General features: G+C 35.3%; 1 protein-coding gene across 1 annotated transcript in view; it reads left to right on the top strand.

Moving 5' to 3' along the window:
- The first annotated feature begins 1,880 nt into the window (after positions 1-1,880).
- Positions 1,881-27,570, top strand: part of LOC145684066 (CD180 antigen-like) — a 42,887-nt gene continuing 17,197 nt past the window's right edge. Inside the window, exon 1 of the mRNA XM_081755914.1 lies at positions 1,881-2,016. The gene's annotated coding sequence lies outside the window, so the exon portion shown is untranslated. The remainder of the gene's footprint in view (positions 2,017-27,570) is intronic.

Here is a 27,570-nt window from a genome sequence, read left to right as displayed (position 1 = left end):
CTATATGAAGCCAGTTTGTTGGTATTTGTGATCCTATGTGTGGTATATTCGACAGAAAAAAAATGAATGTTACGATGCATCACACGTAAGCCCCTGAGCCCATCATGTTGCCGTGTGGCTCACTGCTAGAACGTGACTCGGGTAAGGGTTTGATAATATCACTTTGCACCCAAACGTACCCATTTCGTCAGTGTTGCGAACGAATTTTAAATACAACGTGGCAGATGGATTCTGTACCACTCGATGTATATCCATGAAACGTGGCATAAACATAATTCGTCACTAGAGAAAATATATGTCAGACATATTCCTCTCTCAAGAACCCCAGTTTGTCAGTGTTGCCAACTAAGTATAAAAATAAGAAATTGTAAAACAGGTTCCGTACGATGAGACATTTATACACCAAGCTTGACAGAAACATCACACGAACTATAGCAAAAAGATATTGAGTGTGGCTGTCTCCCAACCACCCTTGGTTGTCAGTGTTGCCAACAAGTGTAAGTATAACAATGTTGAAAATGGCGTGAATGCCATTGAAATAATATATGATAAATCTGACAGAAGCAGCATTGGACAATGGAGAACATAGTGTATGTCCCCGTCTCACAAGCACCCCAGGGTGGCAGTGTTGCCAATCAATGCGAACATTCAAGAGTTTCGCATGAAATTTACCGCATTGGCGGACATAACTGACAACATGGGTGCTTGTGGGTTCACTAATATACTACAAACCTAGTATGAGCCACGGGTCTAATTATACCCGCGACACTGAGGTGCCTGGGAGACGGGGATGTTTCTGCCAAGCTTGGTGTATAAACGTCTCATCGTACGGAACCAGTTTTGCAATTTTTTATTTTTATACTTGGTTGGCAACACTGACAAACTGGGGTCCTTGGGAGAGGAATATGTCCCACATATATTTTCTCTAGTGACGAATTATGTTTATGCCACGTTTCATGGATATACATCGAATAGCACAGAAAGCATCTGGCACATTGTATTTACAATTCGTTGGCAACACTGACGAAATTGATACTTCTGAGTGCAAAGTGATATTATCAAACCCATACTCGAGTCACGTTCTAGCAGTGACCTAAACAGGAACATGATATGCTCAGGGGCTTACGTGTGATGCATTGTAACATTCATTTTTATTTCTGTACTTTTCATGGTAAGAGGGGGCGCGGTGGCTCAGTGGTAGAGCGTTCACCTCTGGTGCTTGGGGTCCCGGGTTCGATCCCAGCCCCCGCTAAGAGTGAACTTTGTGGTGGACGAACACCGCGCTCGTGGGTTTTCTCGGGGTTCTCCCGTTTCCTCCCACTTTCTTCATTCCACCATTTCACTCATCTCTCATCATCACCGTCTCCTTTAGCCTAACCGGCATAACCGTGGGACGTAAAACTTAAAGATTTCATTTCATTTCATTTTCATGGTAAGAGCTTTCAGACGATATATAGGTTTTCCCCAGGTACTTGGTCTCGGAATGGAATCATCCCTAGTGAGTTAAGTGAGTTTGGGTTTAGCGCTACACTATATGTAGATCTCCAGATATAAAGCGTAAAAATTCTTTTGACTGAAATATATTGGATCTTAAATCAGGGGCCACAAACTTTTTGAACGGGCACTAAAATCTAGTTTTCGTTTTTTTAATGGAATAAGCACATCATACTCAGTTAAGTGATAGTTTAGGTTTCTCTACACTGTGTGCAGTTCTCCAGATATAAAGCGTACAAGAAAATTTTTGATTGAAACATATTGGATACATTGGCCCAAAAACATCTATACTTTCTCAGTTTTCAAATGCATTGTACTATTGAACTTTACAATTTATAATTTATAATTAACAACTTTATTTTTGTATCTTTTTAGTGAGTTGTGGATCTGACTTGGAGTGAAAGCATGGAAGCTTATCTGACTAGTGGAAACAGTGAAAAAGAAATACAGTCAGCGTAGAAAAAAATCAGACTTAATCAGTGAAATTAATATAACGTTCTCTGCATAATTTCTAGGATACAGGTAATATCAATTGAATACTTTCTCGAGGAAGACCATGAATATCTTATCTCTTTCATTATTTTGGTCGTAGAATAGTGCAAATAATCAACACAAAATAGTAGTAGCTTGTTAACTTGGCTTTACTTTTGTGGTGTGGACCCGACAAACTTTCATATATCTGTCTAACTTGATCACTTGTGTAGCTTTAATTTTACCTACATTATAATAGGTCAGTCAATAAAGGATGCTTTATGGTTGAATAAGGAAAAAAATTGTGGAAAGCTGGAACAAATTTTATTTTCTTTATATAAGTGTCCGTAACAACATACTAATTTTGCACAACTCTACCACCGCGGATTTGGCCGCCATCTTGGAAAAATGGCGCCAAATTTTTTTTCAAATATCTCGCATGGAAAGCATTTTAGAGCGAAACATGTTATTACAAAAAATAACCTACATTAAATTCTGTACAAGAAACGTTTTCTTCATTTATTCTATAGGATGCACCACTCAGATGTTATAGGCGTGGCAAATCACGCATGTTTTTTCAGCATCGCTTTATAGCAGAACCTTAACGAAAATTTTCTGATACTGTTTTGTTTTAATGATTTTTCTTATATAAAATATAAATTAATATATTTTTCATTCATTGCAGGTGTGACTAAGGATAAGTAATCAGGTCTATTAGATCATCTATGTTCAAGATGTCAGCTAAAAAATGTTTTATTTGTGAGAAACTTCTCGGTGATGGTGTTACATGTATAGTAAAAGAAGATTAGTAGACTGCAGTATTAAAGTGAAAGAGGAAACGACTGTCAACTTAAGGGACTGGGAAGTGTTACACTTCATGAAAAGAGTAGAAACGTTTACACAAAAACAAGAAGAAACAAAGCGTTGCTATTACAAAGTACTTCATCACCTACGCCGATAACCCTTAGGTCAGAAGTACTAAGATTTAATTTTAAAGAAGCCTATCTGTTTCGTAGACAATGTTAATCAGGTGAATTTTTAGAGAGACAGAATAAAAAACTTGTGAGTGAGCGTAATAGTGTACATCGTGTCGAAACCATTCAAGTTAAAGATTCTATTATGGAAGCTAACAAGGAAGAGTGCCAATTTTCAATCAATGAAATTTTGCAAGATTATAATGATGCATTACCAACTGAAAAAAGAACTAAACTGAAAGAAAATTACTCAGAAGATATTATACCAATAAACAAAAACATGAAGTCCATAGTTTGCTTCCGTGATACAGGCATAAAATTCTCATGGATGCATAGTATGATCGAGCCGGGCACATAATTGCTGAAGATACCTAATCTTAGGTTTATGAAACTGATGAATAGCCATCAGCAGATAACCTTTGAATGAGGTTGATTCATTCATTCCTAGAACCTTAAAATGCCTTCTCTATACTATTATCTTGAAAAACAAGACAGGGAATAGCACAAAATTGAAGGGGGGAATTATAACAATTTCTCATGTTATAATTGCAGCTGCTATGCCAAAATATCTTTCAATCTTTTCGCAAGTAGGACTTGTGGTGCATCGTAATCAAAAGTATGGTAGTAAGCATTTTCTTAATGTTCTCTTTCCGTTAGGACTGTGTGCACCATATTCTGAGGAAACTCTCTTTCAAGTTTCGGCTCTTCTGCATCGTGCATTATTTTTTTGTTGATATGAATATATCTTCTGAGTAATTTTCTTTCAGTTTAGTTCTTATTGCTTTTTCAGTTGGCAGTGTATCATTATAATCTTGAAAAATGTCACGGAAAGAAAATTGGCATTCTTCTTTGTGAGCTTCAAGGTAGTTGAAAGCATAAGCCATGACATCTCAAACAACATTATATTTCGGACGACCACGTTTCATTCCAGAAGAAATCTTGTAGAACTTTTTCATGTATGAGGAATGATATCTGGCTTCAGCAGCAACTAAATCATGAACATTGCCAATACTAATACTAACTTCCTTGCCCCAGTCGTCATTTCTTCTGTCGGCTGCTTCCATAATAGAATCTTTAACTTGAATGGTTTCGACACGATGTACACTCTTACGCTCACTCACAAATTTTTATCCTGTCCCTTTAAAAATTGATCTGATTAACATTGTCTACGAAACAGATAGGCTTCTTGAAAATTTAATCTTAGTACTTCTGACCTAAGGGTTATCGGCGTAGGTGATGAAGTACGTTGAAATAGCAACGCTTTGCTACTTCTTGTTTTTGTGTAAACGCTTCTATTCTTTTCATGAAGTGTAACACTTCCCAGTCCCTTAAGTTGACAGTCGTTTCCTCTTTCACTTTAATACTGCAGTCTACTAATGTTCTTTTACTATACATGTAACACCATCACCGAGAAGTTTCTCACAGATTTTTTAGCTGACATCTTGAACATAGATGATCTAATAGACCTGATTACTTATCCTTAGTCATACCTGCAATGAATGAAAAGTATATTAATTTATATTTTATATAAGAAAAATCATTAAAACAAAATAATATCAGAAAATTTTCGTTAAGGTTCTGCTATAAAGCGATGCTGAAAGAAAACTGCGTGATTTGCCACACCTATAACATCTGAACGGTGCATCCTAGAGAAAAAATGAAGAGAACATTTCTTGTAGAGAATTTAATGTAGATTATTTTTTGTAATAATATGTATTGCTCCAAAATGCTTTCCATGCGAGATATTTGCTAAAAAAAACTAATTTTTGGCGCCATGTTTCCAAGATGGCGGCCAAATCCGCGGAGATAGAGAGGTGCAAAATTAGTATGATGTTACGGAAACATATAAATAAAATAAAATTTGTTCCAGCTTTCCACCATTTCTTCTTTATTCGACCCTTCATTGCCTGGTCTAAATGCCATTTTCCCTATTTGAGAGAAACTGGACTAAAGGTGTCAAGAAGCACTTTATTAGCACCGCGCATTACATACACATCTGAAGACCTGAATTGCAAATGTCCTAAGTCCACCGAGTATTTTTTTTTTTTCGGGAGGAAGAACAAGACATTGTACGTGACATGTTATACTATTCAGCTGAAATTACGTACGTGGGTCGTTCACTATATGTTTCGCTAAGATGTAAAAAAATATTTTTAAGGTACATTTCTAAGCTATACATAAATGTGCAGTTGGGTTCTTCCTCAATTCTCCACGCAATCCCTGTTGAGATTCAGGCATTTGTTTTACTGTTGCACCAATTTATTGATTATTATTTAATTATTTAAATATTAATTATTTAAAACCTGAAACTATAAGTATTATAACAAGAAAGGGTTATCGATGGAATAATTTTCAATCAGTAGAAGCTATACAATGACTTTTGTGAAGTGAAAAGGAAAGGGAATAAAAGTAAAGCAAAAGGCAATGGAAAAGAAAATGTAGTGCAAACTGATTTTTAAAGTAGATTGCTATTGGCATGATACGGAGAATGGAAAAGAGCATTTTTGGGAATATGTAGGATTTTTCCATCATGGGTGTCAGATGTACTATCGTAAAGACGACACATACCACTCCGTAATAACCCTTTCAGTACAATGAATATAAAGTATGAAAATATTATGGCCAAAGTTGAAAAATTTGAAGATTTAGGTTTTATTGTGCACACCATATGGGGATGTCAGTGGAAAAGACAAATGAAAAATAATCAAAAGTTTTTTCAAAATGTGTTAAAAATCACCCTGCATACAGGAAAGAACCAATGAGTCCGCGTGGGCGGACAAATGCAGTGAAATTATATTATAAAATTAAGGAAGGGGAGAAAATTAAATATGTTGATGTATGTACGTTATGTCCTTTTTGTAACAAGGTAAAAATCCCATGGGACATCATACAAATATTTATGTAGGAGGTGAATGCCCGCTCATTAATCAGGTATAGGGAATAGTAAAATGTACTATTGTTTCCTCCCCCTGGATTATACGTATTTTCGTGTACTACCGTATCGCACTGGGGATAAACTATTAATACAATTTCGTTTATGCAGAGCGTGCACGAATTCATTAAATCAAGTTGAGTGTGTACATAGCGTTAATGACTGCAATTACAGGTACAAAAATAAATTGAGAAAGGGTACAACATAGTTGAAATGCATGATGTGTGGCAATATAATATTGAACAGTAGGACCCCGATAAGAAACAAGGTGGTCCGTTTACAGAATATATAAATACATTTCTAAAAACAAAAACGGAAAGTAGCGGTTGGGCACCGTCATGTACAAAATAGTTATTTTGAAAAAGAAGGTATTCAGTTGGAGCCCGCTAAAATTTGTGTGAATAAAGATCTAAATAGTTTAGCAAAATTAGCACTCAACGGTTTTTGGGGAAAACCTGGCCAGAAAGAGAATTACAGTCATATAACAATTATAACTGACCCTGGTGAATATTTTAATAAACTTGCCAACACTAATATTGAGGTTCACCAAGATATTCAAATAAATGACTACACATTAATTTTAAATTGATAATATCTTGACGATTTGAGTGTGCCTTTTAACAACACAAATGTAGTAGCTTGTTATACTACTGCTTACGCTCATCTAGAACTCTATAACTACTTAGATAAATTAGAAAAATATGTACTATATTTTCAGGCAGATAGTATAATTTATGTACAGACACCAGATAGGCTAAAGTTAAACACTGGTGATATGCTAGGCGAATTAATTAATGAATTAGAAACATGTGAAAGTCATACATTTATTACTGAATTTTGGGCTGGCGGACTAAAAATTACGAGTTTAGGTATATCACCCCAAAACTGGAGACTTTTCAAATGTGTGTAAGGTCCGCGGTATTACACTGAATTACGAAAATTCCAAAAATAATAATTTGGAACAAACAAAATGTATGGTCCTCCTTAATAACACCACACCTGTACTAGTTATTTTCGATAACAAAATTACTCGAACGAAGGATCATATTATTTCTAAAACAGAACAGAAAATTTACCGATTGGTTGATACGAAAAGAAAAATGTGATTACAATTATGACACGCTTCCATTTGGTTTTAAGAAACAAACAACGCATTCTTTCGTTTGAATTAAAAATGTATAATTAGTATATAATGCAGTTCTTTAAGTTGAATAGCAGTAATATAGAATGTACCATTGCTCACGCTTGTCTGGAGCACTACATGCTTCATTTTGAATTTTTAAATAGTAGTAGTAATATGGAATTTCAAAATCCTTTCACACGTATTATAGCTTTGCCTACTGGGTGCGGAAAATCATATTTTGTGAAAGCGTTTATTAAAAATACTATGATGACAAATGTAAAAAATATAGTATGGTGTTATTTCGAATTTCAAGCTCTGTATAAATCTCCCTCCTCATGTTGTACATTTAAAGAAAGACTGCCCAAAATAGATGAATTTTTAGCACAAAATGGGCTGCAGCTTGTAATTATTGACGATTTAATGTGTGAGTGTGATGCACGAATTGTAGGCTATTTTACTAAAGGTAGCTACTATTGAAATTTAAGTGTTATTTTTATAACACAACATATATTCCACCAAGCCAGAGGTATGAGAGAGGCCAAACTAGAATTAATTATCTAACACGTCAATTATATCCAACTAACACAAAATTTGTTCAAGAATCTTATCAAAACGCAACTCAAGATGCTCACGTCTATTTGGTTCTTGATTTAAAAGATGAAGCCCCGATGAACATCGTGTTCGAACAAATATTTTTCCCTCAGATTCTTAGAATTATGTTTATGTACCAGTAAATAAATAATCTGAATATTTGTTACATTTTAATAACCTATTTTATTGTAATAGCTGTAAAAAGTGATTAGTAAAGAAAGTGCACATTTATTTGGTCTAGGAATTAATTCGTGCGGGTGGACAAGAGATGGCGCAACGAACGGAGCGTCCCACAGTTCCGTGTATCCACACATGTGTTGCAAACCCCTGTCATCGCGTATCGTTCGTAGTATAGGGCAGTGGATTAAAGCGTCAACAACACCAGTTTGTAGTTAAGTGAACATGGCGCAATTTGTGCCTGATAAAGTATTTTTGCGGGGTGTCCTGCTGCATTACTTTAACATGCAGAAAAGTGCGACTGAAAGTCATCGTATTTTGGTGGAAGTGTATGGTGACCATGCTCTAGCTGAGCGAACGTGTCAGAAGTGGTTTGCACGGTTTAGAAGTGGTGATTTCAGCTTGGCAAACCAAGAGCGAGCTGGACAGCCAAAAAATTTCAAGACGAAGAATTGACAGCATTGCTCGAGCAGGATTCGTGTCAAATGCAGGAACAACTTGCAGCAGCATTAGGCGTTGATCAAACAACAGTCTCCAAACGCTTGAAAGCCATGGGAATGATTCAAAAGATGTCACATTGGGTTCCACATGAATTGAAAGACAGAGACGTTGAAAGAGGAAACACCATTTGCGACAGAGCAGAAAGGGGTTTCTGCATCGAATTATTACGGGTGATGAGAAGTGGATCCATTACGAGAACCCTAAACGAAAAAAGGCCTGGGTGAAACCAGGTGAACCAGGTCCATCACAACCAAAACGAGATATTCACTGTGCAAAGGTTATGCTGTGCATATGGTGGGATATGAAAGGTGTGGTGTACTATGAGCTGCTGCAACCGGGTGAAACTATGAATGGAGAACGTTATCGACGACAATTAATGCGTTTGAAGCAAGCTCTGGCCAGAACACGACCAGAATGGGAGAACAGACATGATAAACTTATTGTTCAACATGATAACGCTCGCCCACATGTCGCAAAACCGGTTAAAACCTATTTAGAAAATGTCGGATGGAAAGTTTTACCCCACCCGCCGTATTCACCAGACGTTGCTCCTTCGGACTACTACTTGTTCGATTGCATGAACAACGATTTGATTGAACAGCGGTTTACTTCTTTAGAAGATATCGAAACATGGGTCTCTGACTGGATCGCTTCCAAGGATCAGGACTTCTTTCGCCACGGAATCCGTACATTGCCTGACAGATGGGCGAAAGTGGTGGCTAGCGATGGACAATATTTTTCTTAAGGTATTTATGTATTTTGTGTTTGTACTACAGCTTCAATGTGTGCGTACCAACCGCACGAATTAATTCTTAGACCAAATACAAAATTGTTAAGGAAAGCAAGACCTAAAGTACGCAATGCAATATTACAGAATGCAGATCCCGTTTTAATTTGCTATACTTGTGATTGTTCCTCTAACATATTGCAAGGAAACGTTCCGCTAAATAAAAAAGAGAAAAATATATTTAAAAAAATAAAAGAAACTTAGATATTTGGTAAACAAAATTCCATCATTAAAACAAAAGAAAAACCGAATAATTGTACAAAAAGGTGGTTTTCTCGCTAGCACCTATTATAGAGGTATACTATCTAGTTTAAATAAATAATAAGAATGCAGGATGAGCAATTATTTTAATTTCGCCAGAAAAATTACGTCATTATCAAACTATATCTAATTTAGATGATGAGATGAAAATTTTTTAAAATAATAAAAGTATGAGTGTTGAAGAAAAATGGGTACGATATAAGATGTTATAAAATATTTACACATGTTTTAAAAACCTACAACAACATTAACTAGTGTTGGTACCAAGAGGTTAGAGGACAAGGAGGAGGAGGATGAAACACTATCTACACTCGCAGAAAATTGTCTGCGTAAAGCAAGGCTTTATGAAGTAATTTAAAATAAAACCGGAACATTTAATGGGATGATAATGGTAGTGTTCATTTTATAAGAAATTAATTTCATGAGCCAATATAATATATTTCATCGCGGGTTTTGTTAGGTGTCGCAAGAGAAATATTCCACCCAGAGGTTGGGAATGCTTTGCTCTACTATTAACAATATCCAATATACCTTTAGAGTATATAAGTAACCCTGAAAGTATAGAATATATTCGAAAGCTGACAACGGCTGCTGCTGATCGAAAAGAGGAACAGGACAAGGAGGAGCCACCACATAAACGTAAAGTTGTCAACAGATGGAGTGATTATAAAATATGAAGAAGCTGGCTAATATTTATTATAACCAACCACACCCTACCTCATTTTCAACTTCTACGGTATTATGGATAGCTGTGAAGTAATCAATAACTTTACACAGGGTGTAACATTGAGTAAAAGAACAACCGACTTATACACTACATAAACCTGCACGCAAACATTTTCCACCTAATCCCTATTTAGTGTAGAATGTTGACGATCAGTGGCAGGCTGATTTAAACTATATGCAAAATCTGCAAATATACAATGATGGCTACAAGTATATTTTAACAGTGACTGATTTATTTAGTCGCTATGCGTGAGCCGTACCTGTGTGTACAAAAACTAGTGAAAACATTCACACCAGTCAAATGCCAGGGTGGTATCTAAGTGGTAGGTCCCAGGAGGCTTCCTTTCTTCCCCAATCCTTTCTTTCTTCCCTTTCCCCGGATAGTGTGCTCCCCGAGGGAGGTCATCCCTCAAAAGTGACGGGCTAAATGACCATAGATGCAAAAAGCTCAGAAACCTAAATCATAACCTATCCTAACCTCATGTTATATTTGTGTACATAACAATAAAAAATGAATGATCCGTACTTTAAATATTATTATCAACAAGTAGGAAGTGAATATAATGTGTATAAGGGTGCACAATACCAAGAAGGATATGTTATTGGTAGTTTTCTAGGTGGTTTATTTATTTCATAGTGTATTTCCATTACATTGGTCTGCATGAGTATTGTTGTTTTGAAAATTTCAGGTGGATTATATGTTTTTGAGGTCGCTCATTCAGAATCTGGCATTAGTTTTTCCTATCGCCCTTGAATTACTAGCAATTCATTAAATACGCTCGAACCTTATAGTATCTGTTTGTTTTGTAGTTCATGAAGCGCTCCGTAGATAACAACAGTCCATCTGTAGGCAACTATACAGCTGATGTAGGTATGATGAAAGAAAATTAGTTATAAATTTAGTCGATATAATTTACATTTATTTTTATTTACTAATTAAATTGTATAATGTGCAAAACAATGTCCCGGCTATACGAACATTCCGGCTATACGAACATTGTAGAAACTATGATGTTGAAATTTGAAGAACTTGGGCGCGACATGAATATTAAGATACATGTCTCGCATTGACATCTGGATTACATACCAGAAAATTTTGGTCAAGTAAGTGAGAAGCATGGTGAGAGATTTTACTAGGATATGAGTGATATGGAGCATAGATACCAGGTTAGGTGAAATGTTAGTATGATGGCGAACTATTGCTGAAGCATAAAGAGACAAACAGCGGAAGAAAAGCATAAGAAACTCATCAAAGCTTACAGATAAAAGCGTTTGAAAAACAAGTAAAAAGCATTTGTTTGTTTTACATATTCATCAGTTGTAGATAATATATATATATATAAGAATGAAAATAGATTTGTAAGTGAATGCATTCATATTCATTCACACCTATAAATCTATAAACAATTCAGTGCAGATGTCTGTATAATTCCTTCCTATTGCTGTTCCCATATATAGTATACACATATAAAATTTGTGTATTGGGCTGAATTTTTCAAGCCAATTTACAGAAAAATCTAGGATGAAGAGAAAAACAGACTTCATTTTCGGAATCAGCGAGTGAAGAACTATTAAATTCACCCATTTAAACGAAAACAACTTTTAGATGGTTTTCATTGGCAGGCATGTGTTATTAAAACAAGGTGCTGAAAGAGTAGGTAAAGACCTATTGACGAGACCTTAAAATCCGTTGTCCAGAAGCAAAAATAACTTAGAAAATAAAGCTCAAAATAAATTAGGTATTTGTAGGTTTCAGGCAATAGAAAAAAAGCAAAGTTCATCTTGCACAGACAGGTGGTAATAAGAAAAGGAAGAGAGAGAGATTTTTGATTAATTGATAATAGGGAGCAGAGTACTAGTTACCGCACATTACTCAGTAACAGTTCTATCGAATATTTTCCACAAAATACTCTGTCATGTTATACTACCAAATTATGTCATCTTCTTGTGCTTGAGAAAGGAGTGTGAGAGACATCTGTTATTGAAGTACATTACAGAAGTTCATTTCAGAATGTTTCCAAATATACTAATAATATTTATTACCGTATCATGAATTAAGAAAGCTGGAATTTGACTAAATCTTACCAGGATACTATTATCATGTTGACGATACTCTATCTCAAATTAATCATAAAAGTAATATACTAAATTTACAATTAAAAGTTAAAGCATCGGTAAAACGAATTGAAGCTAGTAGAGTAATTAATGATCAGGAGAAGCATATAGAAGTACGTCTATCCCTGAATTAGCCAGAATGCTAGGTTATGATCATATACAACAAGATATTGCAGTTGTGCATCATGCTGGCTGGCTATTGACCTGATTTACAAAAATCCTACCTACACTCATGTATATTTATAGTGATATTGTAGCACCACAACTGGTAGGTGATACTATAGCTCCATTGATCTGTATTATAAATACCAATATTAATAAGTATGGTGCTAGTAATGTGCATATCTTTGAAAATCATCATTATGTCACTGTGCAACGTAGATAATTATTATTATTGATTTAAGAGGTCAATATTATTATTGATCAAATTATTATTGATTTAAGAGATGGTACAGGTAATCCACTTTGTTTCCAATATGGTAGTGCATGTGTAAAATTGCGTTTTCGCAGACGAGATGCATTATAATTAAGAATAATGTTATTATAAAACTAATTAGTGAGAATATTAATAGCAAAAAGAGAAAAATGCATTGTGAGTGTAAGAAATCAGATTTATTTGCGGGTTTACAAACTCGAGCCAGTATTATAAGTAATAAAAAAGTTCCATATAAGATTGTGGCTTCAGTATCAGATAATGCACCGATATAGTTTGTAGTTCCAAGTCATGACGATGATTATATTGATTTAACTCATACAATAATATATATTAAAGTTAAAATTACTAAAACAGATGGTTCTAATTTAACATCAGCTGATAAGATAATTGGTTCTGTAAATTATTTTCTCAGTGGAATGTTCAGTCATTTGCAAATATATTTGAGTAATCAACTTATTTTCAACTTTTCACGTACATATTTATATCGATCGTATATTCAGAAACCTACTAAATTATAATGTTAATGCTAAATCAACGCATCTTCAAACATATGTGTGGCTTAAAGATACTGCAGGTCATATGGACAGTTTGGCCGATAGTAATTTAGAATTTAAACAACGTTTTCTTCTCACTATTTTAAGTTAGTCATTTGAATTATTGTGTTATATTCATGCAGATATTTTACATTAGCAGACATTTCTACTAAATGGTGTACAACTACGTATTAAACTAATTCCAGATGAACCTGCATTTTGTTTGATGAGTGAGAAGCAGATGCTGAGGGAAAAATTGTAATTACAGATGAAACATTACTTGTGAAAAAAGTTTATCACCCTTGGTTAAAAGAGAACAAAATAAAGTATTACAAAACCCTAAATTTAGAATAAAATATCGTGTCACAAAGGTGCAGGTGTAGACGGAAACTTTTCCACAATGAATTATAGATAGTACACTTCCAGATTTATTTTCCGGCATAATGCCTAAACGTATTATTATTGGGTTTGTTACTAATACAGATGTCAATGGTACTTATCAGTCAAATCTTTTTAATTTTAAGCAGGTTAGTATGTCATTCTTTACATTGCATGTTGATAGCGTGCCTGTACCATCCAAACCACTTCAATCTGCTTTTGATAATAGCTATATATACAAGAATATTCTACGTTATTTACAGGTTCTGGCATTTATAATCTAGCCAGGGTAATGATACTTCACTTGCCGAATATCCTAATGGTTATACTCTACTGGTATTTGATTTCATTCCTGATTCTAGTGCTAGTACTGCATTTCATACTAGTCCACTACGCCAAGGAAGTGTAAGAGTAGAGGTTCATTTTAAAGAAGTACTTGCATCTCCTGTAACAGCAATTATTTACGGTGAATTCTCCTCAGAGCTAGAAATTGATTTGTAAAGAAATATGTATTTTAATTAAAATGTTAAATACCCTTGTACTTCTTGAGGTATTAAAAAATTGCCTAAAAATCATTTTACATGTGTATATGCTGCAGATGAGCTATTTCAGTTTTCATACATTTCTTGCTGACATAATTATAAATCTCATTATCGTAATAAACCTAGTGAACATTGGGTTGCAGTTTATATATCTAATATGCTTTTGGGAGAGTATTTCGACAGCTATGGTATACCACCCTATATGCAATATCATATAAGTTTTTTTTAAAACGAAACTATTTGTATTATACATGGAATAATAGACGTATTCAATGTGACTTATCTCAATTTTGTGGACATTACTGTTTTGTATATTTAGCATGTTGTGCTATTCACTACAGCATTTATTAAATAAATTCTCAATCACCATTACTGATGCTAATGATATGATGCTTTATTTCTTTATGAGAATGTGGTGGTCACTTGAGCGAGATTAAGTTCTCTGTAAACCAGGTGTGTGTTTGTTTGTGTGTGTGTGTGTGCACTGTGTTAAATAGTGTTATTTTTTTTATCTCTGTTCTACTATGTTAAAATATATGTCATAGTCTTTTTTTCTGCCAAAAATGGTTGTAGAAGCTACAAAAATAAGTTCTTCGTAAATTATGTGTGTTTGTCTCCGTAAAGGATGTGCAAAATGAATAGCCTATGTTTTCCGCTAGAAATAACTCCGCCATTGCCGGTCCCAAATCCTAGATGCGAAAGGAGGAGGGTTGGGGTAGCTACCCCCGTAACAAAATTGATCATTCTCTTCTATGAAGAAAAAAAAGCCCTGTAGTATTTTATAGGGGTTGAAAAATAAGCCATACTCTTTTATGAGCTCTTGGTTAAAAACGATCTTTGTAGTTTTCTTATGTAAGCTCTATTATGAGTAACTTTTACTATGTTACGTAGAGGTTTGCGAAAGGATATCTGCTATGTAACATATCCTATGTAATATCTGCTATGTTATCTCTACTATGTTACATAAGGGTTGGAAATTAAACCATACTCTTTCACCAGCTCAGCTATGTTACATAGCGGTGTTGCGATAATAGGTGTTCGTGGTCTGTGTGATTTGTGGTATGTTAAATAAGATTAAAAAAAGTAGTTGTAAAATAGAGCGAGTACACCCCCATACTCTTTTATCAACATCGAAAAACTGGTCTAAAAGAAAACGAGTTTTCGGGGTGTTTAATTTTACATAGCTGGACGTTATGCGTGACATGGCATACCGTGCGACACTGGAAAATCTATTCTTTTGCATCAGGTGGGACCTGGGAAAAGTGGAAAACTCATCACAAAGTGAAATCAAGTGTCGGTATACTACTCGGAAGTTTTTCCTACCTACCTTACAAAGGTTCAATATTGGCATTCTTCGTAACACGCAGATATCTAGTCGATAGTTTATTTCCTACCATACTCGAATCAAATTGTGGGCCGCGGTGGCTCAGTGGTAGAGCTTTCACTTCTGGTGCTTGGGGTCCCGGGTTCGATCTCAGCCCCCGCCAAGTGAACTTTGTGATGGACAAACACCGTGTGCGTGGGTTTTCTCGGGGTTCTCCCGTTTCCTCTCACTTTCTTCATTCCACCACTTCATTCATTACTCGTTATCACCGTCTCCTTTAGCCTAACCGGCATAACCGTGGAACGTAAAACTCAAAGTTTTCATTTCATTTTTTCGAATCAAATTGTCTCTTGTAACGACAGAAAAAGCTTTTGTGATCCGCTCTCGCAGCTACATCAGATCTTTGACAAAGCCCCATAAAATGAAGTAGCGTGGTGCCATGTTTAAAGATCTCGAGGGCCTTCTCAACAATGCTTCATTATCGAACTATCGAAGGCTGTGGGAGATGTTCGTTTAGATACCTTTACACGTCCTATGGAAGTGAGGTGAATCTCTAACCTGTTGGAAATTTAAATCTTGGGAGTCCCCTTTAAGTTGCGGGACCATTTACATTTGGAGCATGTCAAGATACGAGTGTCTCATTACAGTTTTTTAAAAAAGAAAACTGGCCTATAAAGCTTTAGTCTGCCAGCAGCAAAGAAATTAGACTTTGGAGAATCTCTGGCATGATCAATGATTCTCCGAGGGTATTATGAACCCCAGATTCGAACATTATGCCTGTTGACTTTGTCGTTGATAATGAAGGTTTCCTCATCACTGAAGATACCCTGTCCCTAAAATCACCATTTTCCAGGAATCCTAACATGTCTACCCCGAAGACAATGCAAATATTTTTGTCATCTTCAGTGAGTGTATGAAGAAGTTGCAGCTTGTAAGCCTTGAATATCAAAAGCTTACGAAGAACGTCCAAGACTGTTAAGAGGGAAAATGCTAACTCATGACCTGCTTTCCGAACTGATTTGGTAGGGCTGCGTTGGAAGGATTGTCGAGCTCTATCCACTGTTTCCTCTGAATGCGACGGACGATCAACCTTTGCTTTGCATAGGCAACCTTCCTCCATCAGTTGTGTATGCCTACGCTTAATGGAGTCCTTGTCAGTTGGATCGACCTCAAACTTTCCCCGAAAGTAGCGTTGAACTATAATAACATATGTTGCTTTTGCGTATTCCACAGCACAAAATGCCTTATGTTGTTTCGTGATCGCCATCTTGAAAAATGTGGCCTTGGAAAGGCTGGTGTTTCAATCAAGCCTTGGAATATTAATAGCAATCCTTGTAACTGACAGCTCTCTCCACACACTGTGCTCCTAGAAAAAAAATAAAAAAGATAAAATCTTTATCGGATACCCTGTATACTACACTCTAACAAATGCAACTCTTATCACTTCCAAACAACAAAGAGAAGTAAGAGAACGATACAATTCATATCCAAAGTACACTCATGTCCAAAATGACTGTCGCATATCTATAACTGTCTTCTTGTAAGAATAGAATTTGATAATGATTTTGCATTGTACTTTTAATACTGACACTATGTGTATATTCGGGAAATGTATATTTGTGGTAAATTTCATAGGAAAAAAATATAAATACGAAAATTAGAATGAGTAAAACAAAATGTTGCTAAATTTACAAGAAAGTTTGATTTTCGTTTTATTGTTCTTATTTACTAGTCTTTTGACATGATATTTTCCACATACATATCTTTGCCGATTATATACATACTAACATTATAAGAAATACAGGGCGATTCGTTATCAAATTATAATCCTACAACAACATATTTAAAGACATGCGACAATAATTTTGGACATGAGTGTACCTTAGTGTCGAGTACTATGGACGTGATCTGACATGTTTAAAATTAATAGGAACCAAGTTATAAAATAAATAGGATCAAAGTTACTACGGATTGAAGTTTTTGTGTCTTCTAATGGTTTTATTTAAAAAATGCTTAGATAAGTATCACATGCAATCACACAAATAGTTTTTAAATAGATATTACGATTATAATACCGTTTACATTACTTTGATATCTGAAACAGTTTCGAATATAGATAAAGAAACATAAAGTTAGATAAATTCTAAGTGTTAGGACTGATTGTAATTAGAACTACCAAAAATATTGCTGTATTGCTATAGAAGCAAAGATAGGTGACAATTATTTTAACAATTTTAACAAAGTTACATGAGCATTGTAATATAAATAATCTAACCTGTATGCAGGCTGTTTTAAAAAGAATGACCTGATATTTAAAAGTCCATATGTATTGATAAAAGCATACTACAAAAATGAAATAAATTGCAAAATACTCACAAAATCTTCAAGGTTTAGTCATGCTATTACAAATGCTCTATGTGTCCACCATTTCGAGGACTCCGCTCCAACGTTTACCGAATTATTTCAACCATATCATCGGAAGTGCGAGACCAACCTGGATTGTTACCTTTGCACAAGCATCGTGTCTCTTCAAATTGGCGATACCAACGACGAATGGTTTTGGGTGCAGGCGGATCAATGACAAAACGCCGACAAAAGGCAAGCTGGACTGACATCACTGGTTCAGTCTTTGTAAACTACAGCACAGAAAATGTCTTCTCTTGAGCAGACGCCATCCTACTTCTGACTGACTGCAAACTGAGAAGATGCATTAACTGACATCTAACGGTGATTTTCTAAAATTGTAGGCCACTCCCATTCAAACAACATTCATTTTCTTGCCGGCACGTCTCATATGTTTCATAATTATTACCGCCCAAAATCAGATCATTCTTTTCAAAACACGGTGTATATTAGTTATGATATAGATATAATTTTAGAATACAGATTCCTAAAAGGTAGTTTTCGTTCTTCGTAATATACACTAAATTCGTACACTAAAAATGACTTACGCCATATGTTATGATTACTAATGAAATATTTGTTTATAAAATATCAACAAAATCACCAGTGGTATCTAAGCAAATTGAAAAATCTCACTTCAAAGGGTAAACTATTCTCTGTGGATATTCTCATGGAAGCAATTTACGTCACATTATGGACACATTAATAAAATATTTATTTATGACATATAAGAAAGAACTTCTGAGTCGTTTTTGGTAAAACAGTCTCAAAGAAAACTTACCTGCAAATATGAACTACCCCTTATAATTTTTCCATAAGAAGTAATTTACGCAATATTATATAATTATTAATACTAAATATTTACTCTTCCTAGATTTATTCAGACGAATGCTATGTTATTAGGCTCATAAAATATTTATTTATGAATTATGAACAAAATCGTCTGAGTAGTTTGTTAAAAAATCGTCCGAAAAACTCACTTCAAGAGTAAACTTATCCGTCGTACATTTTTCAGGACAAATGATTTATGCCATATAGTTATTTTATTAATGCAATACTTATTTATGAAATATAAACCAAATCGCCTGTCGTTTTTAAGAAAAATAATACGAAAAAAACCTACCCCCAAAAATAAACTACCCCTCGTATATTTTTTCAGGTCGGATGAGTTATGCCATATAGTCAGATTATTAATCTTCTTGTTTCACAGAGAAATGGCTTACAAAACGATATGAGGTTGTTAATGAAATTTAATTTATGAATTACAAACAAAATTATTGGAGACTTTTTTTTTTGGAGAAAATCACAATTTTTTCATTTACCTACTTCAGTAAACTACCCTTATTTTTAGAGGTAGGATGAAAATTCGGAAACTCCTAATTCGGAATTCCATGGATAACTTAATTTTAAAATTAAGTTAAGATACGTTGAAAGGTAAAACATCTAGGCGAGTGCATACCAGGACGAACGAAGAAACAGACAGGCAAATGTAAAAAATCACTTTTTCAGTACCTATGGGCAATGAGCGTGTAAATCCATTGAAATATGAAATTCGATTTATTTCATGATCTTTCTTCTCTGTCTACGCCACTCGAAAGTAAAAATATAAACTTTCTCGTTATACCTAGGTCGTGATGCAGTTGTTACTGAAAAATGATTTATGAAATATGAAACAAATTATAAGCGTTCTCGGTAAAAGATGTCCTGAAGAAAACTCACCCTATATGTAAATAACCTTTCTGAGTTCTCAGAAAGAGATGAATTATGGCTTATGGAAGGGTTAATAGTGCTTTATTGCACACCTTTGCGAAAAACTCATCAGAACTAAACACACTCACTCCGACAGACTTTACTCTCTAACCTCTTGTAGGATACTTGAATTACGTTATTTTTAAGGATTATTGATGAAACAAAGTATTTAAAGGAAATATAACGAATAAATACCAAAATCCAAATCGAAATAAAGACATGCTGGTTTTGTTTTTACAATGTTTTCTTCAGACGAGAATTTTCGAAAACATTTAACAATTTCAAATCGCTTATAAGTACATATTATAAGTACATTACACTTCGGCAAGCAACCTAAATCAGGGGCTCGATATCCCAAGGGGTAGTGAAGGAAATATTTGAGTCTCAAATGGATGTAATACACGTTAAAGTAATTAGAACCTAGCATGGAAAAATAGGGTTTTAATGATTATTTTGAATGTCTAATTATATAAGCAGTTTATATATATATATATATATATATATATATATATATATATATATATATATATATATACAACGTGTATCAAAAAGAATCATCCGGTTTTAAACAATATCTATTCTGTTTTTTCAGAGATATAAGTAAACAACGTACTGTTGGAAAGAGGAACATCTCTAGTTGTACATGGTTTCCGCTAGGTTGCAGCAGTGTGCTTGAGTGAACGCCCACTACGGTTCTGGTTAAAATGACATCTGGACAACAGAAAGCGTTTTGTGTACTGCGTTTTGCGGAGTGCAAGTCAGTGATAACTGTTCAACGTGACTTTCGTACTAATTATGGTGTGGATCCTCCTATTGCACAGAGCATTAGACGATGGCATGAACAATTCCAAACAACAGGTTGTTTGTGTAAGGGAAAATCACCGGGACGTCCTCGAGTGCCGACGCAGACGTGGAGCACGTCCGTCAACTTTTTACACGCAGTCCGAAGGAGCACGTGGAGCACGCAGTCGTCGTGCAGCTCGACAGCTCAACATGCCCTCGATGTTCGTCTGGCGTGTGTTGCGTCGCCGTTTACACATGAAACCATACAGAATTCAGCTACTGCAAGCTCTTTGTGAAGGTGACAAAGAACGACGTATGGAGTTTTGTAATTTCATTCTTGGCAAGATTGCAGAGGACGACAGTTTTGTTCAACGCTTAGTGTTTAGTGACGAGACAACATGCTATTTGAATGTAAATATGAACCGCCATAATGTGCGAATATGGGAAACGGAACACCCACATGAAGTTGTACAACATGAGAGGGACTCGACAAAAATTAATGTGTTTTTTCAGTTTCCCGAAGAAAGGTGTACGGTCCATTTTTCTTTGCCAAGATAACCTACCTTGATATGCTTGAGTACTATCTTTTCCCACAGTTGGAGACTGATTCGAATGATTTCATCTACCAACAGGATGGGGCACCGCCACACTGGCATGGGAAAGTGCGGGGATTTTTAAATCGAACGATTCCACAACGATGGATCGGTCGCACTGGACCAAATGATGCAGCGTTACATTACTGGCCTCCAAGGTCACCTGACCTTAGTGTATGTGATTATTTCTTATGGGGGTTTATAAAAGACTCCGTTTATGTGCCTCAGTTACCAAGCACATTGAATGAATTGCGACATCGCATAACGGCAGCTGTGGAAGCTGTAACTGAAGACATGCTAGCTGCAGTTTGGGACGAATTTGAATACCGCACGGACATATGCCGTGCATCTCATGGGGGGGGGGGCACATTGAACACCTATGAACAGGTGCAATAAAAACTTTCTGAGTTTCACTGTCATGCAAAACAAAAACTATTTGCATATGTTTATTAGTTGCAGAAATACAGATTTGCCAAAGTGGATGAATCTTTTTGATACACCCTATATATATGTAGCAAAATGTAGCAAATCTAGTCTTAACTATATATAAAACTACATGAGCTGACATAAATTATTGAGCACTTCCTGTAGGGCTACAATGATTAAATTTGGCATGATTGTAGCTTTCCGGAACTAACCCACAGGAAAATTGTCAAAAGTGAATATTTTTAATTTTTAGGGGGTCTAAAGAGGGGATGAAGAATTTCCCCATGTTATTTAAATGGACCTTTTTTTGGACATATAATCTCATGTTTTAGGTACTTAGAATTGGAATAGAAACTTGAAATTCGGTATGCTTACACATTTTCGTTAGCACTACCTAAGTAAATCAGTACAAGTAAAACATTCCGAACTTAGAGTGGTTTTATAGGGAACTGAAAAATCTTTCCCATGTTATTTATATGGGACACCTTTTACACCCTCAAATTATTGAGCACTTCCTGCAGGGCTACAATGATTAAATTTGACATGATTATAGCTTTTTGGGACAAACCCACAGGAAAATTGCCAAAAGTGAATATTTTTAATTTTTAGGGGGTCTAAAGAGGGGATGAAGAATTTCCCCATGTTATTTAAATGAGACTTTTTCTGGACTTATAATATCATGTTTTAGGTACTTAAAATTGGAATAAAAACTTCAAATTCGGTATGCTTGTACGTTTTCGGTAGCTTTACCTAAGTGAATCATCAGAAATGAAAATTTCTAAACGTAAAGTGGTTTCATGGGGAACTGAAAAATCTTTCCAATGTTATTTATATGGGACGTCTTCTATACCCCAAAATGTTTAAGCACTTCTGGCAAGATTAGAATGATGAAATTTGGCATGATTGTAGCCTTCCAGGACTAACCGACAGAAAAATTGCCAAAAGTAAAAAATTCCAACTTTAGAGTGTTTTTATAGGGAACTGAAAAATATTTCCAATGTTATTTATATGGAACACCTTTTACACCCTCAAATTATTGAGCACTTCCTGCAGGGCTACAATGATTAAATTTGACATGACTATAGCTTTTCGGGACAAACCCACAGAAAAATGCCAGAAGTGAATATTTTTAATATTTAAGGTTTCTAAAGAGGGAATGAAAAATTTCCCCATGTTATTTAAATGGACCTTTTTTTGACGTATAATCTCATGTTTTAGGTACTTTGAATTGGAATAAAAGCTTGAAATTTGGTATGCTTGTACGTTTTCGTTAGCTTTACCTAAGTGAATCATCAGAAATGAAAATTTGCAACCTTAGATTGGTTTTATGGAGAACTGAAAAAAATCTTTCGCGTGTTATTTATGTGGGACGTCTTCTACACCCTAAAATGTTTAGGCACTTCCGGTATGATTAGAATGATGAAATTTGGCATGATTGTAGCCTTTGAGAACTAACCGTAAAAAAATTGCCAAAAGTGAATATTTTTAATTTTTCAGGGGTCGAAAGGGGATGAAGAAATTCTTATGCTATTTAAATGGGCGCTTTCTTGGGATACAAAATCCTATCTTTCAGATAGTTGAGATAGGAAAAAAAAGAAAGTCGGTAGAATTCCGCTCGGATGCAGCTGCCTTTGTCCCCACTTTGAACTCGTATTGCATACACGCCCTTATGACGCTCTGTGGAGGTCTCATTCACTCTGTTCTTACGCAAGTTCACAATGTAACTGAACTACCATAACCAGGCAGTATGCTGCACATACGCAGAACAACAGCTGACCTTCGTCTTATCCTCATTCGCATTCAACTCACGGTGGGAGGTCCAATTGAACACAGACCTCCACAAAAGCGACAGAACTTTCTTGCTTCCCTTATAAATTAACAGAAATAAAAAATTCCAACTTTGGTGGGGTTTATTTATAGGAACTACTTTTATATCTCAAAATTATTGGGCAATTTGTTTAGGATTACAATGATTAAATTTGGCATGTCAAAGGAAAATTGCCAAAAGTGAATATTTTTAGTTTTTAGGGGATTTTTGAAACGGGTATTACGGAACGTGTTTGTTACAGTTGCTTTATATCTGTAAAACCTTTGAAAATGAGAATCCAACATCATCATTCATTATATAATAAGTCGATAAATTGTGGTTGAGAAAACAAAGGTTGCTATAAAAAAATAAACTGTGAGTTATTAAGCAGAGTATTAAGGAGCAAAGGATGATAAATATGAGATCTGGGGATGTTGGGCCGATTTAAGGAAACATTAAGAATAAATGCACGAACATATGACATGCGAGGCCGTAGATCGAGCAAATACGGGGGTCTGGGGCCAAAGGCTAGTTTGTTTATAAAATATCAACAAAATCACCAGTCGTATATAACCAAATTGAAAAATCTCACTAAACTATTCTCTGTGGATATTCTCATGGAAGCAATTTACGTCACATTATGGACACATTAATTAAATATTTATTTATGACATATAAGAAAGAACTTCTGAGTCGTTTTTGGTAAAACAGTCTCAAAGAAAACTTACCTGCAAATATGAACTACCCCTTATAAATTTTCCATAAGAAGTAATTTACGCAATATTATATAATTATTAATACTAAATATTTACTCTTCCTAGATTTATTCAGACGAATGCTATGTTATTAGGCTCATAAAATATTTATTTATGAATTATGAACAAAATCGTCTGAGTAGTTTGTTAAAAAATCGTCCGAAAAACTCACTTCAAGAGTAAACTTATCCGTCGTACATTTTTCAGGACAAATGATTTATGCCATATAGTTATTTTATTAATGCAATACTTATTTATGAAATATAAACCAAATCGCCTGTCGTTTTTAAGAAAAATAATACGAAAAAAACCTACCCCCAAAAATAAACTACCCCTCGTATATTTTTTCAGGTCGGATGAGTTATGCCATATAGTCAGATTATTAATCTTCTTGTTTCACAGAGAAATGGTTTACAAAACGATATGAGGTTGTTAATGAAATTTGATTTATGAATTACAAACAAAATTATTGGAGACTTTTTTTTGGAGAAAATCACAATTTTTTCATTTACCTACTTCAGTAAACTACCCTTATTTTTAGAGGTAGGATGGAAATTCGGAAACTCCTAATTCGGAATTACATGGATAACTTAATTTTAAAATTAAGTTAAGATACGTTGAAAGGTAAAACATCTAGGCGAGTGCATACCAGGACGAACGAAGAAACAGACAGGCAAATGTAAAAAATCACTTTTTCAGTACCTATGGGCAATGAGCGTGTAAATCCATTGAAATATGAAATTCGATTTATTTCATGATCTTTCTTCTCTGTCTACGCCCCTCGAAAGTAAAAATATAAACTTTCTCGTTACGCCTAGGTATTATTAAATTATGTCGTGATGCAGTTGTTACTGAAAAAATATTTATGAAATATGAAACAAATTATAAACGTTCTCGGTAAAAGATGTCTTGAAGAAAACTCACCCTATATATAAATACCCTTTCTGAGTTCTCAGAAAGAGATGAATTATGCCTTATGGAAGGGTTAATAGTGCTTTATTGCACACCTTTGCGAAAAACTCATCAGAACTAAACACACTCACTCCGACAGACTTTACTCTCTAACCTCTTGTAGGATACTTGAATTACGTTATTTTTAAGGATCATTGATGAAATAAAGTATTTAAAGGAAATATAACGAATAAATACCAAAATCCAAATCGAAATAAAGACATGCTGGTTTTGTTTTTACAATGTTTTCTTCAGACGAGAATTTTCGAAAACATTTAACAATTTCAAATCGCTTATAAGTACATATTTTAAGAGTTACACTTCGGCAAGCAACCTAAATCAGGGGCTCGATATCCCAAGGGGTAGTGAAGGAAATATTTGAGTCTCAAATGGAGGTAATACACGTTAAAGTAATTAGAACCTAGCATGGAAAAATAGGGTTTTAATGATTATTTTGAATGTCTAATTATATAAGCAGTTTATATATATATATATATATATATATACAACGTGTATCAAAAAGAATCATCCGGTTTTAAACAATATCTATTCTGTTTTTTCAGAGATATAAGTAAACAACGTACTGTTGGAAAGAGGAACATCTCTAGTTGTACATGGTTTCCGCTAGGTTGCAGCAGTGTGCTTGAGTAAACGCCCACTACGGTTCTGGTTAAAATGACATCTGGACAACAGAAAGCGTTTTGTGTACTGCGTTTTGCGGAGTGCAAGTCAGTGATAACTGTTCAGCGTGACTTTCGTACTAAGTATGGTGTAGATCCTCCTACTGCACAGAGCATTAGACGATGGCATGAACAATTCCGAACAACAGGTTGTTTGTGTAAGGGAAAATCACCGGGACGTCCTCGAGTGCCCGACGCAGACGTGGAGCGTGTCCGTCAATGTTTTACATGCAGTCTGCAGAAATTAGTTCGTCGTGCAGCTCGACAGCTCAACATGCCGTCTATGTCCGTCTGGCGTGTGTTGTGTCGTCGTTTACACATAAAACCGTACAGAATTCAGCTACTGCAAGGTCTTTGTGAAGGTGACAAAGAACGACGTATGGAGTTTTGTAATTTCATTCTTGGCAAGATTGCAGAGGACGACAGTTTTGTTCAACGCTTAGTGTTTAGTGAGGAGGCAACATGCCATTTGAATGGAAATGTGAACCACCATAATGTGCGAATATGGGGAACGGAACACCCACATCAAGTTGTACAACATGAGAGGGGCTCGCCAAAAGTTAATGTGTTTTGTGCAGTTTCCCGAAAAAAGGTGCGGTTTATTTTTCTTTGCCGAGAACACTGTGAGGGGGTAACCTACCTTGATATGCTTGAGTAGTATCTTTTCCCACATTTGGAGACTGATTTGAATGATTTCATCTACCAACAGGATGGGGCACCGCCACACTGGCATAAGAAAGTGCGGGGATTTTTAAATCGAATGATTCCACAACGATGGATCGGTCGCACTGGACCAAATGATGCAGCGTTACATTACTGGCCTCCAAGGTCACGTGACCTTACTGTACGTGATTATTTTTTGTGGGGGTTTATAAAAGACTCCGTTTGTGTGCCTCCGTTACCAAGCACATTGAATGAATTGCGACACCGCATAACGGCGGCTGTAACTGAAGACATGCTAGCTGCAGTTTGGGACGAGTTTGAATACCGTATGGACATATGCCGTGCATCTCACGGGGGGCACATTGAACACCTATGAACAGGTGCGATAAAAACTTTTTGAGTTTCACTGTCATGCAAAACAAAAACTATTTGTATATGTTTATTAGTTTCAGAAAAACAGACTTGCCAAAGTGGATGAATCTTTTTGATACACCCTGTATATATATATATAGGGTGTCTCACCAAACATTGCGACCTCAAATATTTCCGAAATAACAAAAATTGTAGCAAATCTAGTTATGTAAGAATGAACACATGTTAAGGGCCTATAAAATTCAGTAAACAGCAAGTGCCCCAGGAGTCTCCTCATAGGGCCTCAGGGCCCACTCTAAAATTTCAAAACTAAACCCCGTATTTTTATCGCAGATTCTGATTCAACGATCAATACTAAGCAACTTTTACTTGAAGCATTTTTCGTTATTCTAATAGATGGCGCTGTAATCGAAAAAATGAATATCATCGTATGGACGTCTCCTATCTCTGCGACCTAAAATATTTCCGAAATTACAAAAATGTGACAAATCTAGTTACGGAACAATGTAGTACTCATGTCAAAAGCCTATAAAATTCTGTAAACTACAAGTGCCCCCCAGGGGTCCTATCATAGGTCCCCAGGGGCCAACTCGAAAATTCCAAATGAAAATCTCCTATTTTCATTGCACAATCTGATTCTACGATCAAAACTAAGCAACTTTTACTTGAAGCACTTTTTCGGTATTCTAGTAGATGGCGCTGTAATCGCAAAAAAGGAATATTATCGTACGTACGTCCCGTAACTTTGCGACCTCAAATATTTCTGAAATAACAAAAAATGTAACAAATCTAGTTACGTAAGAATGTCAGGGGCCTATAATATTCTGTGAACAAGTGCTCCCAGGTGTCGCATCATAGGGTCCCGGAAGCCAACTTGAAAGTTTTAAATGAAATCCTTATTTTTATTGCAGATTCTGATTCTACGATCGAAAATAAAGAACTTTTATTTGAAGCATATTTGCAAAAATAAATGAATATCATTGTACGGTTGTACGTCACCCAAGACTAGTGATAATCTAAATA

The sequence above is a fragment of the Thermobia domestica genome, chromosome 4 (genome assembly GCF_964235325.1).
Source record: "Thermobia domestica chromosome 4, izTheDome1.hap1.1, whole genome shotgun sequence".
NCBI classification, from domain to species: Eukaryota; Metazoa; Arthropoda; class Insecta; order Zygentoma; family Lepismatidae; genus Thermobia; species Thermobia domestica.
Note: the sequence above shows the minus strand (reverse complement) of the source record. Positions and strands in the feature narration are given on the sequence as shown.